This window comes from Loxodonta africana, chromosome 10, assembly GCF_030014295.1.
Source record: "Loxodonta africana isolate mLoxAfr1 chromosome 10, mLoxAfr1.hap2, whole genome shotgun sequence".
Taxonomy (NCBI): Eukaryota; Metazoa; Chordata; class Mammalia; order Proboscidea; family Elephantidae; genus Loxodonta; species Loxodonta africana.
Window position 1 is genome coordinate 75,179,700 of NC_087351.1, and position 13,624 is coordinate 75,193,323.

The 13,624-nt window shown below is 38.1% G+C and overlaps 1 protein-coding gene and 1 long non-coding RNA gene across 3 annotated transcripts in view; one reads left to right on the top strand and one right to left on the bottom strand.

Moving 5' to 3' along the window:
- LOC111750161 (uncharacterized) overlaps positions 1-13,624 on the bottom strand; it is a 228,258-nt gene that overhangs the window by 132,208 nt on the left and 82,426 nt on the right. The window lies entirely within an intron of this gene.
- Positions 1-13,624, top strand: part of RHOJ (ras homolog family member J) — a 107,757-nt gene that overhangs the window by 23,245 nt on the left and 70,888 nt on the right. The window lies entirely within an intron of this gene.

The window sequence follows — 13,624 nt, forward strand, 5'->3', positions numbered from 1 at the left end:
AGAAAGCATAAAATCAAAGACATCCTCTTTGCTCAGCACTGTATCTCTAAGAATGCAGCTAATCCTTATTTACTCCTTCACACATACATAAGCAATGTGGGTGCGTGAATGCCAGAAATAGAGCTCAGAACTGGAGGTCTCTGCATCATGTATTGTAGCTCACGCACATGGCCTGCTTATTCCTTCCATGGGTGGAAATGCCTCAGAGCTGTTGGCATTATCTCTGCGGCAGGTGTGGGGAGAGGGTGGGGAAGCCTCCACAGCCTGGATCACGCAGCTGCAGCACCAGAAGAATTGTTTCTAATCAGGCATGTAAATCCATTTTTTATGAACTTAAAAAGACTCACAATAAGAACATTGGGATATTAAAACACTCTATTCTAAAGACATAATTGTTATTGTACTGTTTACTGTTGATAATATACCACAATTTACTGCCTAGTGAAAAATCCAGTTCTGCTTTCTACCAAATTCACAGAGCAGTTAATAAATACTATTAGTCTTTGCTAGGAAAAATCCAGAGAGTGGTTATGTGGACTTTTTTGTTCCTTTCCTGATTTCTCCTAACATTCTCAACTCCTGAAGTTAATGTTCACTCTTATCACCCACTCCCACTCTGGGGGCCTCTCACTAAACTCCCAGTTATTTTCCTCAGCCCCTCAACCCCATAACAATTTTGGAAATGATTGAGGTCAATTTTCTCCAATTACATCCAACTATTTTATTACATAAGCAAGGAGCCCTGGTGGCACAGACAGTTAAGTACTTGGCTGCTAACCAAAAGGTTGGTGGTTCAAACCCACCAGCCGCTCTGTGGGAGAAAGATGTTACAGCCTGCTTCCATAAAGATTTACAGCCTTAGAAGCCCTGTGGGGCAGCTCTACTCTGTTCTATGGGGTCACTATGTGTTGGAATCAACTAGACAGCAACAGCTTTGGTTTTATCACATGACCAATCCTTGTCACTTATACAATTATCAGTTGGAAGTTGTTGGGAGAGAAAAATTCTCTCTTGAAGCAATATAAATTTCTTTCCAAGAGAAGGTTACATTTGCCACCAAAGGAAAGAACAGAAATTCACTTATAAATAATCTCATCCCATTCCTAAAATACTGAAATTTTTCACCATTTTTCAGGAATTTCCACTCTGAAATGTATACTGAAATTTTATGAAAATCAATGTTATATATTCATATTTACTTAATTAAAAATAACATTTCACTGGAATGTCTGATACCATGTTTGCATAAATTCAGTTTTCTCCTCTTCTCTTCCTGAAAACTACCCAAAATAATAATTTAAAATACCACAAACTATATTTTCAGTAAAACTATGACATTGACTCCAAAATGTCTTGAAAGTTGCCAAACGCGGCAGAATTCACAAAAGAGACAAAAAGAAATAGTAGAAAGAAGCTGAGGAGACAGAGCACAGTGGTGACAGGTCTCAGAAACTGCCAGAAAAATATCCTCTTTGAAAGTAAGAGACATACCTGGAGGGGAAAAGAACTATATCCCATGTATATAAAAGGGGCAGGGGAAGAAGAGAATGAGCTTGGAAATGTCAGAAGCCACCACAGACCTGGTTGAAAGCATAGAAGCCAAGAACTTCATCAAGAATCACAAAGATAAAGCCATATTTGCAGGGCACTTCAGGTCCTTGTAACAATGGAAGAACAGGGCTTCACAGTGTAAAAGCTGACCAGCCTGTAATACCACTTTGGTTCCTCCTCAAGGAACCTCTCACAAATACCTGCTACAGAAAAATTTATCTCTTTATATGATAATTATTTTTTAAAAGAAACTATCAATGTATTTTGAGGCCTGGCAGCACAGTGGGTAAGCATTTGGCTGCTAACCAAAAGGCTGGCAGTTGAAATCCACCAGCTGCCCCACGGAAACCATACAGGGAGTCGCTATGAGTCAGAATTGGCTTGACAGCAACGGGTTTGGTTTTTGGTTTGATTTTTATCAATATATTTAATCAAATAACCCAGAAGAAATAACGGAGAAATAGTGCAGTAAAATATATTAACAGATGAAGCTCACTCATCAGGAAAAATGTTGCCACATGGTGGGTTAATATTGCTAAGACTTAAAAAAGTTTAATGAAGCAATCACTTCTATGAAGAAGGAACACACAGCAAAAATGCAGAAGTCAGGGAAGACAGCTGGAGAAAATAGAATGTGGGTTAGCATCCCAGGAAGGAAGGAGAATGAAAAGCAAAATCACCATAGAAATGAAGATAAAATTGGGACAAACAACAGAAACAAAAAGATTATATAGAAAACACAGAAAGGATCATGAAGATAGAGATATAAAAACAAAATTTAATATAAATAGTTAAAAAGGATTAGAGAAAATAATATACAGAAGAATAGGCAAAAAGGATCCAACACGTGTATAATTGGAGTTTCCAAAGACTTAAAACCTAAATAATGTATAGAACAGATACGAATAATATTATGCAAGAAAACATTTATGGAATGAAAGATATGAACTTCCACCTTGGGAGGACTCACCATACGCCAGGATAATTAACCCGGAACATTCTACACTAATACACCTGATAGTAGAGTTAGAGAATGATAGATTTGAACAGACAGGGGAAAAGACGAAGTTACTTAATAAGAGGGAAAAAACACCTAATCCTAATATTTCTCCCCAATCCTAGAAGATAATGGGACAACACCTAAAGGTACTCAAGGATACAATGTATGAGCCATGGATGTTTCTGTACAGCCAAACAGCATTTCAAGTAAAGGTTATAGACAAACCGTTTTGAACATGTAAGAGTGATAGAATGAAATGTATATATACCAGGCCTTAAACCCATTACTGTCAAGTTCGTTTCAACTCATAAAGACAAAACCCACTGCCATCGAGTCAATTCCAACTCATAGCGACCCTATAGGACAGAGTAGAACTGCCCCATAGAGTTTCCAAGGAGTGCCTGGCAGATTTGAACTGCTGACCTCTTGGTTAGCAGCCATAGCACTCAACCACTACGCCACCAGAGTTTCCACTGCAACCCTAAAGGATAGAGTAAAACAGCTCCATAAGGTTTCCAAGGCTGTAAATTTTTACAGAAGCAAACTGCCACATCTTTCTCCTGCAGAACAGCTGGTGGGTTCAAACTGCCTACCTTTCAACTAGCAGCTGAGTGCTTTAACCACTGCACCACCAGGGCTCCTATAATAGGCCTTACCAATGTAGAAACAATATAATTAACAATTTAGAGCAGAAAGAAGAAAGAAGGTAGGAAAAAATGAATATGTGCACTAATTGCCTTACCTGCAAAAAACAGGAGCCAGAAGAACACTTAAAGCTAACAAGTTTAGTTATAGAAGTGTAAGTGTGATAAATCCTAAAAAAGATAATACTATTCACTAAAATTGGTTGTTGGAGAAGAAAGAGTGAAGAGAGGAAAATAAGAAATGTATTCAATTTATCATTGTTCACAGTGAAGAACTAACAGAAACTCTCTAAAAAAAAAAAAAAAGAGGGAAAAGGCTAATATTTGAAATTAACTATAAAATGAAAGCTAATCACTAGTACACAAATATAAACATTCCTAAATATCAGAACTATAGCCATATAACAAGGAAAGTAAACTGATAACACACTGGAATATTTTATTCTAAATACAGAATTCCATTGTTTGGTGCCATTGAATTGATTTTGACTCATAGTGACCCCATGTGACAGAGTAGGACTGCCCCATAGGACCTTCTAGGCTGTAATCTTTATGGGAGCAGGTCACCAGATCCTTCTCCTATAGAGCCACTGGGTAGCCTCGAATCACCAACCTTTCAGTTCGCAGCCTAGTGCTTAACTGTTGAGCCACCAGGGCTCCTTAAATATAGATGACATAATTTAAAATAACATGACAGAATTAAGATCAGGCATGACTGTTATACCAATAAATGTAAGTGACTTCAATCGCCCTATTTTTCAAAAAGAATTTCTGATTGAATCACAAATCAAAACCCAATTCTATGCTGTATACAAAAAGGTATGTCCAAAATAAAATGACAGGCAAAAATTCACAAAGAAAATGCGATAGAAAGAAAGCATCGTTTTGGTTGTAATACCAAACACAGTGAAACTCGAATCAAAAAGTATCAAAAGATTAGGCACTTTATAACACTGAAGGGTTTAAGACACAATGAGAATATAAGTTATAACAATCAATTCTTAATATAACATACGATTGATAGTCAAAAAAACAAGACCTAGATAATATAAAAAGATAAATAGAAGCACATTGGTAAAAGGAATCTTTAATTCAGTGCTCTCAAACTATGACAGTTTAAGTTAGCTGTCTCTTCTCACTCCGTTATAATGTTCCTTTTATCACTGAAGTGGTGGGAACTTTTGGAATCCTGCTAAGGGTTGCAGATTAATTAGTTTGGGTTTAGTCACCTCTCTGTATAGCTTAGTTATTTTTATGCATGGTTAAGTTATTGCTTGCATTCTTAGTGTTGGAATGACTTTCAGGAATACTTCTATATTCCAGGAATACATGCCAACTCACCTAGTGTTGTAAAGCAAAGATGAAGGGCCATATGCACATGTCTAAGCACCCAGCCCACACCACCTGTCATTTTGTGGTACTGTGGTGGCTTGCATGTTGCTGTGTTGCTGGAAGCTATACCACCAGTATTTCAAATACCAGCAGTGTCACCTGTGGTGGACAGATTTTAATATAGCTAGACTAAGATTAGAAAGAAAGGCCTGGTGATCTATGTCCAAAACTTAGCCCATGAAAACCTTATGAATCACAACAGAACATTGAGTGACTTGTTTGCTTTAGTCATATTATCAAGAGAAATCAATCGCTACAGAAGGGCACCATGTTTAGTGAAGTAGAGGGCCAGAAAGAGGGAGGGAGACCCTCAGTGAGATGGACTGGCACAATAGCCACAATGATGGACTTAAACAAACTGGTAATCAGGAGGATGATGCAAGACCAAGCAATGTTTCATTCTTTTGTATATAGGTTGCCATGAGTCATAGTCAACTTCGCAGCAGCTATCTCTCTACCTAAACACCTAGCACTGTAAGTATAAGCCGCCGTAGAGGTGAGGCTAGGTTTTATGTTATGATTTTCCTTCTCATTCTAAATAAATAAATACACTCATAACACTATGAATCAAAATCAACTTGATGACACCTAACAACAGCTAATTTTGTATTTCTAATTTTGAGTTCTTTTCCTTAGATAAGGTCCCTAAAATTATACATACTCAGGCCCAAAAGGCACATTCATCCGTTGCTGGTGGGAGTGTAAATTGGTGAGCAATTTATCATAATTTCAAATGCATACCCATTTGAACCAATAATTCCTCTTTTGGGACATTATCCTACAGCTGTTCTGATGCATGAGCAAAATGAGTTACAAGGCTGTTCTTGGCAGCATTGTTTGCACTAGCAAATAATTGGAAATAATCCAAATAGCCATTAATAGGGGGCTGATTCAATAAAGTATTACATGGCCATATAATGAAATACCACGCAGTTGACAAGAGAATGAAAAGCACTTTAAGTACCTTGATATATAAAGATCTCAAGATAAATCATGTGGAAAAAAAAGCAAGCTACAGAAATAAATGTTATAGTATCTACCACATATGTAAAAAAAAAAAAAAAAAAGGAGTTTATTAAAAGACTATAAGCACAATTGCATTGTATGTACACTTTAAAAATTTGGAAGAATAAACAAGACACTAAGAATACTTGTCATCTATTAGAGTATGTGAACTGAATGGATGAAGCACATGGGTGAAAGAGAGACAATTCACTGTATGTATTTTATACATTATTATGTTTGAACTACCTGAATAACATATTAAAAAATAAGTAATTTTTGAAGAATCTCATGACAGCATTATATTCTAATTTTTTTTCTCTGAAAGCCTTCCAGGGCTCTCAGTGAGGACTGCCTGCACTGTACGTGCTCCCATAGCTCTTTCTTCTTACCTATCATAGCACCTACCACATTGTGTCATAATTGCCTATGTACCGAGGTGTCTCCCTCACTAAAACAAGTTTTATGAGAACAGAGACCATGCATCTAAGCATCTGACACAGTGCCTCTTTCATACTAAAAAAAAAAATTTGTCATACTAGATGCCCAAAAATCCTTGTTGAGAAAAATCAATAGGAAATTATTTGTTTCTGTTTAGAAGTAAAATACTCAACAACAATATTTGCTTAGACGGTATATCTACAAACTGAATACAAATTATCTGGGCCAAAAAAAACCTGCTTAAAGAAAGAAAAGAGAGGGAAGGTGTTAGTTTAAATTTAACTTGTTTTAACTGTGGGTATTAGTTTTCTATTACTGTGTAACAAATTGCCACAATCCTAGGGGTTTAAAACAACAACCATTTATTAGCTCACGATTCTGTAGATTAGTAGTCCAGCAGGTATGACGAGCTTCTCTGCTTAGGATCTCACAGGGCCAAAATCAAGTTGTTGGCCAAGCTGGGCTCTACTCTGGAGGCTCTGATGAAGAACCTGCTTCCAAGCTAATTCTTCGTATTCATGGAATTCAGTTCCCTGCAGTTGTAGGACTGAGGTCTTTGTTTCCTTACTGGCTGTTGGCCAGGGGTTGTTCTCACCTCCTAGAGGCCTCTCACAATCCTTGACTCATGGCCCCCTCCAACTTCAAAGTGAGTAACAGGGAATTTCCACATATCAAATCCCTCTCATGTCTCAAATCTCTGACTTCTTCTGCTACTAGCTGAAGAAAATGTTCTGCTTTTAAAGGGCTTATGTGATTAGGTTAGGTTCATTAGATAATCTTCATATCTGAAGATCAGCTGGTTAACTATGTCTGTAAAATCCTCTTTGGCATGTAACAGTGATATAATCATGGGAGTAACACCAGGAGTAGAGATCATGAGTGCTATCTCACAATTCTTTGTACCACAACATGTTGACTAAGTAACATGTCAACATTGATTATCCTAGAGAATAATTCTTCGAATTTACTTTAGGCAGCAAAGCATTTTCTCCCTTTTTCACATATTTCTTCCTCCTTTCAATGCCTGGGATTTAACGACCTGAAAATACTAGTCAGTATTTCTAAGGATTGCCTCAACCACACTTATAGAAAAACAGTATCTGAAGAGGTGGGGAGGGTGTGGTGATGAAAGCAAGGTCATGTATGTGGACAAGTCTAAAAAAGGCACAGGAAGATGAACAGCAGAGAAAAAAAAATAAAATAACTGATGACAGTAATCTACATAGGCAACCAAGACTGACCAAGGTAGAGAGGAAAATTCTCCTGACCTGAGTGAAGTCCTACCTAAAAACAGAAATGCTGTTGCTCATAAAAAGTACCTGAGGTCACCACCAACTCAACTAACATCTGTGTTTTCTGATTCTGTCCTCATAAAATATTTCTAGATGCTTCCCTCTCTTTCTTAGTTTCTGGTATTACTTTTGCATTTCTATTCTCTGTTTCACTTTTATTTGATATTGTTCTTCCATGTTATATTCCCATCAAATCTAGTAGTACAATGGCACTGCCCACGCCCCTCAAATTTTCTCAGAATGTTCATTTTTTATCTGAACTTCTCGCTTGCTCCAAAATAAGGTTGTTTTGCCCCTCTCATTTGGTTGTTTCTTATCATTTCCTTTTAATTTTACCTGAGATAAGTTAAATAATATCCTCTGTTGTTGTTGTTATTGTTAGGTACTGTCGAGTTGGTTCTGACTCATAGCAACCCTATGAACAACAGAACGAAATACTGCCCAGTCCTGCGCCATCCTTACAATTGTTGCTATGCTTGAGCCCATTGTTGCAGCCACTGTGTCAGTCTATCTCATTGAGGGTCTTCCTCTTTTTCACTGACCCTCTACCAAGCATGATGTCCTTCTCCAGGGACTGATCCCTCCTGATAATATGTCCAAAGTATATGAGCACCTTTATGAAAAAGGACAGAAAATTTCACCAGTTCCATAACTCACTAGTAAACCCAACTACCTTGCTGGGTCACATTAACAAAGAGTCAAATAAATCGAAATTACATTGTTTATAACCTACCCTTCTTAACCCCTTGTTTTTCTTGGTTAAGTGAGCAAAAGGCTAGCCATGCTTTTGCAAAATTTCATCTTATAATTACGGTGCACAGCCATATTAGAAATGGATGCACACGCATGTAGTCAATAAGATGTGCTTTGGAATCAAATATACCCAAATTAGAGACCCATCTCTCTAATTCAGTGTTAATTTGATCTGGACCAGGGTACTTAATTTCTCAAAGTTATAGTTTCTTCATGTGTAAAATGAGGGTAAAAATAGGACATATTTCATCTGGGATTTACGAGGACTAAGTGAGCTAATTCATCAGTGTATGAGCAGTAGTAAATAAATGTCGGTGGCTTTTACTATTGTTGTTTTTGTTCATGTAAGAGAGACATTTCATCCAACAACCTTGTTCTGAAACTTCTCGTCTCTTAGGCGGTATCTTTCCTGGCTGTAGTCAGTTTCCTGTATTCAGGGAGGAGAAATAGCATACAATTCCCATAGAATAAACCAGTATAGATTGATGTTGGTTGATTTGGTTCATAAGACACTGGAACGAGGATGGTAATATACATACATGAAGATCTCTTCATAAAGAGAACAGTCACGTTCTTTGGGCAGTTGGGACGCAGACATGTCTGAGGCAGTGAAGTGTATGAAAATGACTTCTTCCTGGTGTCCTTCCCGATCTATGTTTTATTTTGCTTGGTGAAACCTCCCTACATTGTGGATTTTGTAAAATCATTTTCAACTAGGGAATCACTCTGCCACCCTCAAGCAAATTCTTACATTCTTGGGCAGTCAGGCCTGCTTTCTTCCTTTTTGATACTTGAAAGCATTGCTTTTCTCAAGTGCTTATTAAATTTAAATTCAGAATAGAAAAAGCTATCTTATTCTCCCAGAACTACAGTTTGCTGATCCAAAGTAATCACAAGCAGGATATAGATGATAGCAGAATGGAAAAAAGCATTTTGGGGTGCTTGGTAAGCAGGCAGCAAGGAAAACAGTCGTCTCTTAGAGTCGTTTTGCTACCTGACTGTTTACGGACATTTGGAGGAATATAGAGTCTATAGCTAATGCATGGTTGGCACAGTTTATATCCAAAGTCAATAAACCACAGTTGGGTTAAAATCAAGTTAGAAAAGACAAATACTGTATTATCTCACTTATATAAAATAAGTAAATATATACAAACAAAAGATTATTAATGGTTACAAGGTAGGGGGGAAGGGGAAGTTTTTGTTTAGGGGCCATTGAGTTTATGTTAATGGTGGTGGAGTATTTTGGAAAAGGATAGCAAGAATAGTGGTATAACATGAAAAATGTAATCAATGTCATAGAATTGTAAATGTGGAAGTTGGTGTACTGGCAATGTTTTGGTGTAGATATTTTAAAAAATTAAATCAGATGATCATGTTTCTCATACAAAAACATTGACAGACAATATTAAATAGAACATAATTTCTATAGTCATAATTATTTAACTAACTTTTTAATTCAAAGGGCCCTGCATCAGGCAAACCTGTTGCAAAAGACCTTTTTAAAGTGTTGAAAAGCAAAGATGTCACTTTAAGAAATAAGGTGCACCTGACCCAAGCCATGGTGTTTTCAATTGCCTCATATGCATGTGAAAGCTGGACAGTGAATAAGGAAGACTGAAGAACTGATGCCTCTGAATTGTGGTGTTGGTGAAGAAAATTAAATATACCATGGACTGCCAAAAGAATGAACAAATCTGTCTTAGAAGTACAACCAGAATGCTCGTTGGAAGCAAGGATGGCAAGACTGCATCTCACATACTTTGGACATGCTGTCAGGAGGGATTAGTCCCTGGAGAAAGACATCACACTTGGTAAAGTAGATGGTCAGTGAAAAAGAGGAAGGCCCTCAACAAGACGGATTGACACAGTGTCTACAACAACAGGCTCAGGCATTAACAATGACTGCGAGGGTAGCACAGGACCAGGCAGGGTTTCATTCTGTTGTACAAAGGATCGCTATGAATGGGAGCCAACTGAACAACACCTAACAACAACCTTTTTTTCAAGTAGTCTATTGGTCCTATCAACTTTTCAGGAGATATTTTTATGAGTTTTCTTAGTTCTTCAAAAGGTAAGGCCAGTAGCCAAAGGATACATGCTTAATTTGCCGTTCTAAGTTGTGAACCATGTGAGAATTATGAAACACGGCATGTAAAAAAGAAATGGAAATCTTCATAAAAACAAAAAAAGACCATGCCATTGAGTCGATTCCAACTCATACTGACCCTATAGGACAGAGTAGACCATCGTTGTTGTTGTTAGGTGCCATTGAGTCCGTTCCAACTCATAGAGACGCTAAGCACAGCAGAACAAAATGCTGCCCTGTCCTGTGCCATCCTCACAATTCTTGCTATGTTTGAGCCCATTGTTGCAGCCACTGTGTCAATCCATCTTGTTGAGGGTCTTCCTCTTTTTTGCTGACCTTCTTCTTTACTAATTATGATGTCCTTCTCCGGGGACTGATCCCTCCTGACAACATGTCCAAAGTATGTGAGATGCAGTCTAGCCATCCTTGCTTCCAAGGAGCATTCTGGTTATACTTCTTCTAAGACAGATTTATTCCTTCTTTTGGCAGTCCGTGGTATATTCAATATTCTTTCAACACCACAATTCAAAGGCATCAATTCTTCTTTGATCTTCCTTATTCCTTGTCCAGCTTTTGCACACATAGGAGGCAATTGAAAACATCATGGCTTGGGTCGGGTGCACCTTAGTCCTCAAGGTGACATCTTTGATTTTCAACACTTTAAACACGTCTTTTGCAGCCATTTTGACCAAGGCAATGCGTCTTTTGATTTCTTGACTGCTGCTTCCATGGCTGTTGATTGTGGATCCAAGTAAAATGAAATCCTTGACAACTTCAGTCTTTTCTCCAATCATCATGATGTTGCTTATTGGTCCAATTGTGAAGATTTTTGTTCTCTTTATGTTGATGTATAATCCATACTGAAGGCTGTGGTCTTTGAGCTTCATCAGTAAGTGCTTCAAGTCTTCCTCACTTTCAGCAAGCAAGGTTATGTCATCTGTATAACACAGGTTGTTAATGAGTTTTCCTACAATCCTGATGGCCTGTTCTTCTTCATATTGTCCAGCTTCTCGGATTATTTTCTCAGCATACAAACTGAATAAGTATGCTGAAAGGATACAACCCTGATGCACAGCTTTCCTGATTTTAAACCATGCAGTATTCCCTTCTTCTGTTCGAACAACTGCCTCTTGATCCATGTACAGATTCCTCATAAGCACATGAGCACAACTAAGTATAACAGAATTCCCATTCTCTGCAATGTTATCCATAATTTATTATGGTCCACACAGTCAAATGTCTTAGCATAGTCAATAAAACACAGGGTAAACATCTTTCTGATATTCTCTGCCTTCAGCCAGGATCCATCTGACATCAGCAATGATATCCCTGGTTCCACGTCCTCTTCTAAACCCCGCTTGAATTTCTGACAGTTCCCTGTTAATATACTGCTGCAGCCACTTTTGAATGATCATCAGCAAAATTTTGCTTGCGTGTGATATTAATGATATTGTTTGATAATTTCCACATTCAGTTGGATCACCTTTCTTGGGAATAGGCATAAATATGGATCTCTATCAGTCGGTTGGCCAGGTAGCTGTCTTCCAAATTTCTTGGCATAGACGACTTCCAGTACTGCATCCATTTGTTGAAACATCTCAGTTGGTATTCCATCAATTCCCAGAGCCTTGTTTTTTGCCAATGCCTTCAGTGCAGCGTGGACTTCTTCCTTCAGTACTATGGGTTCCTGATCAAATCCTACCTCCTGAAATGGCTGAACATCGACCAATTCTTTTTGGTATAGTGACTCTGTGTATTCCTTCCATCTTCCTTTGATGCTTCCTGCATCATTTAATATTTTCCCCATAGAATTGTTCAGTATTGCAGCTTGAGGCTTAAATTTTTTCTTCAGTTCTTTCAACCTGGGAAATGCCCAGCATGTTCTTCTCTTTTGTTTTTTTATCTCCAGTTCTTTGCACGTGTCGTCATTCTGTATCTAGAGCTACCCTTTGAAATCTCCTCTTCTGTTCTTTTACATCATCATTTTTTCCTTTTGCTTTAGCTACCCAACCTTCAAAAGCAAGTTTCTCTTCTGAAGTCCATTTAGGTCTTTTCTTTCTTTCTTCTTTTTAATGACCTCTTGCTTTCTTCATGTATCATGTCATTGATGTCATTCACAACTTGTCTGCTCTTCAGTCATTAGTGCTTAACACGTCAACTCTATTCTTGAGATGGTCTCTAAATTCAGGTGGGATATATATATATATATTTTTATACTCAAGGTATATATATACTCAAGGTCCCCCACGTGTCTGTCAGTTTGCTGTACTCTGGGGGCTTGTGTGTTGCTGTGATGCTGGAAGCTATGCCACCAGTATTCAGATACCAGCAGGGTCACCCATGGAGGACAGGTTTCAGCTGAGCTTCCAGACTAAGACAGACTATGAAGAAGGACCCGGCAGGCTACTTCTGAAAAGCATTAGCCAGTGAAAACCTTATGAATAGCAGCAGAATATTATCTGAATAGTGCTGCAAGATGAGCCCCCCAGGTTGGAAGGCACTCAAAAGATGACTGGGGAAGAGCTGCCTCCTCAAAGTAGAGTCGACCTTAAATGACGTGGATGGAGTAAAGCTTCTGGGACCTTCATTTGCTGATGTGGCACTACTCAAAATGAGAAGAAACAGCTGCAAACATCCATTAATAATCAGACCCTGGAATGTACAAAGTATGAATCCAGGGAAATTGGAAATCATCAAAAATGAAATGGAACGCATAAACATTGATATCCTAGGCATTAGTGAACTGAAATGGACTGGTATTGGCCATTTTGAATCAGACAATCATATAGTCTACTATGTTGGGAACAAAAACTTGAAGAGGGATGGTGTTGCATTCATCGTCAAAAAGAACGTTTCAAAACCTATCCTGAAGTACAACGCTGTCAGTGATAGGATAATATCCATACGCCTACAAGGAAGACCAATTAACACGGCTATTATTCAAATATACACACCAACCACTAGGGCCAAAGATGAAGAAATAGAAGATTTTTATCAGCTGCTACAGTCTGAAATTGATCAAACATGTAATCAAGATGCATTGATAATTACTGGCGATTGGAATGCAAAAGTTGGAAACAAAGATGAAGGATCAGTAGTTGGAAAATGCGGCCTTGGTGACAGAAACAATGCCGGAGATGGAACGATAGAATTTTGCAAGACCAACAACTTCTTCATTGCGAACACCTTCTTTCACCAACATAAACGGCGACTATACACATGGACCTCGCCAGATGGAACACACAGAAATCAAATTGACTACATCTGTGGAAAGAGACGATGGAAAACCTCAATATCATCAGTCAGAACAAGGCCAGGGGCTGACTGTGGAACAGACCATCAATTGCTCATATGCAAGTTCAAGCTGAAACTGAAGAAAATCAGAGCAAGTCCACGAGAGCCAAAATATGACCTTGAGTATATCGCACCTGAATTTACAGACCATCTCAAGAATAGATTT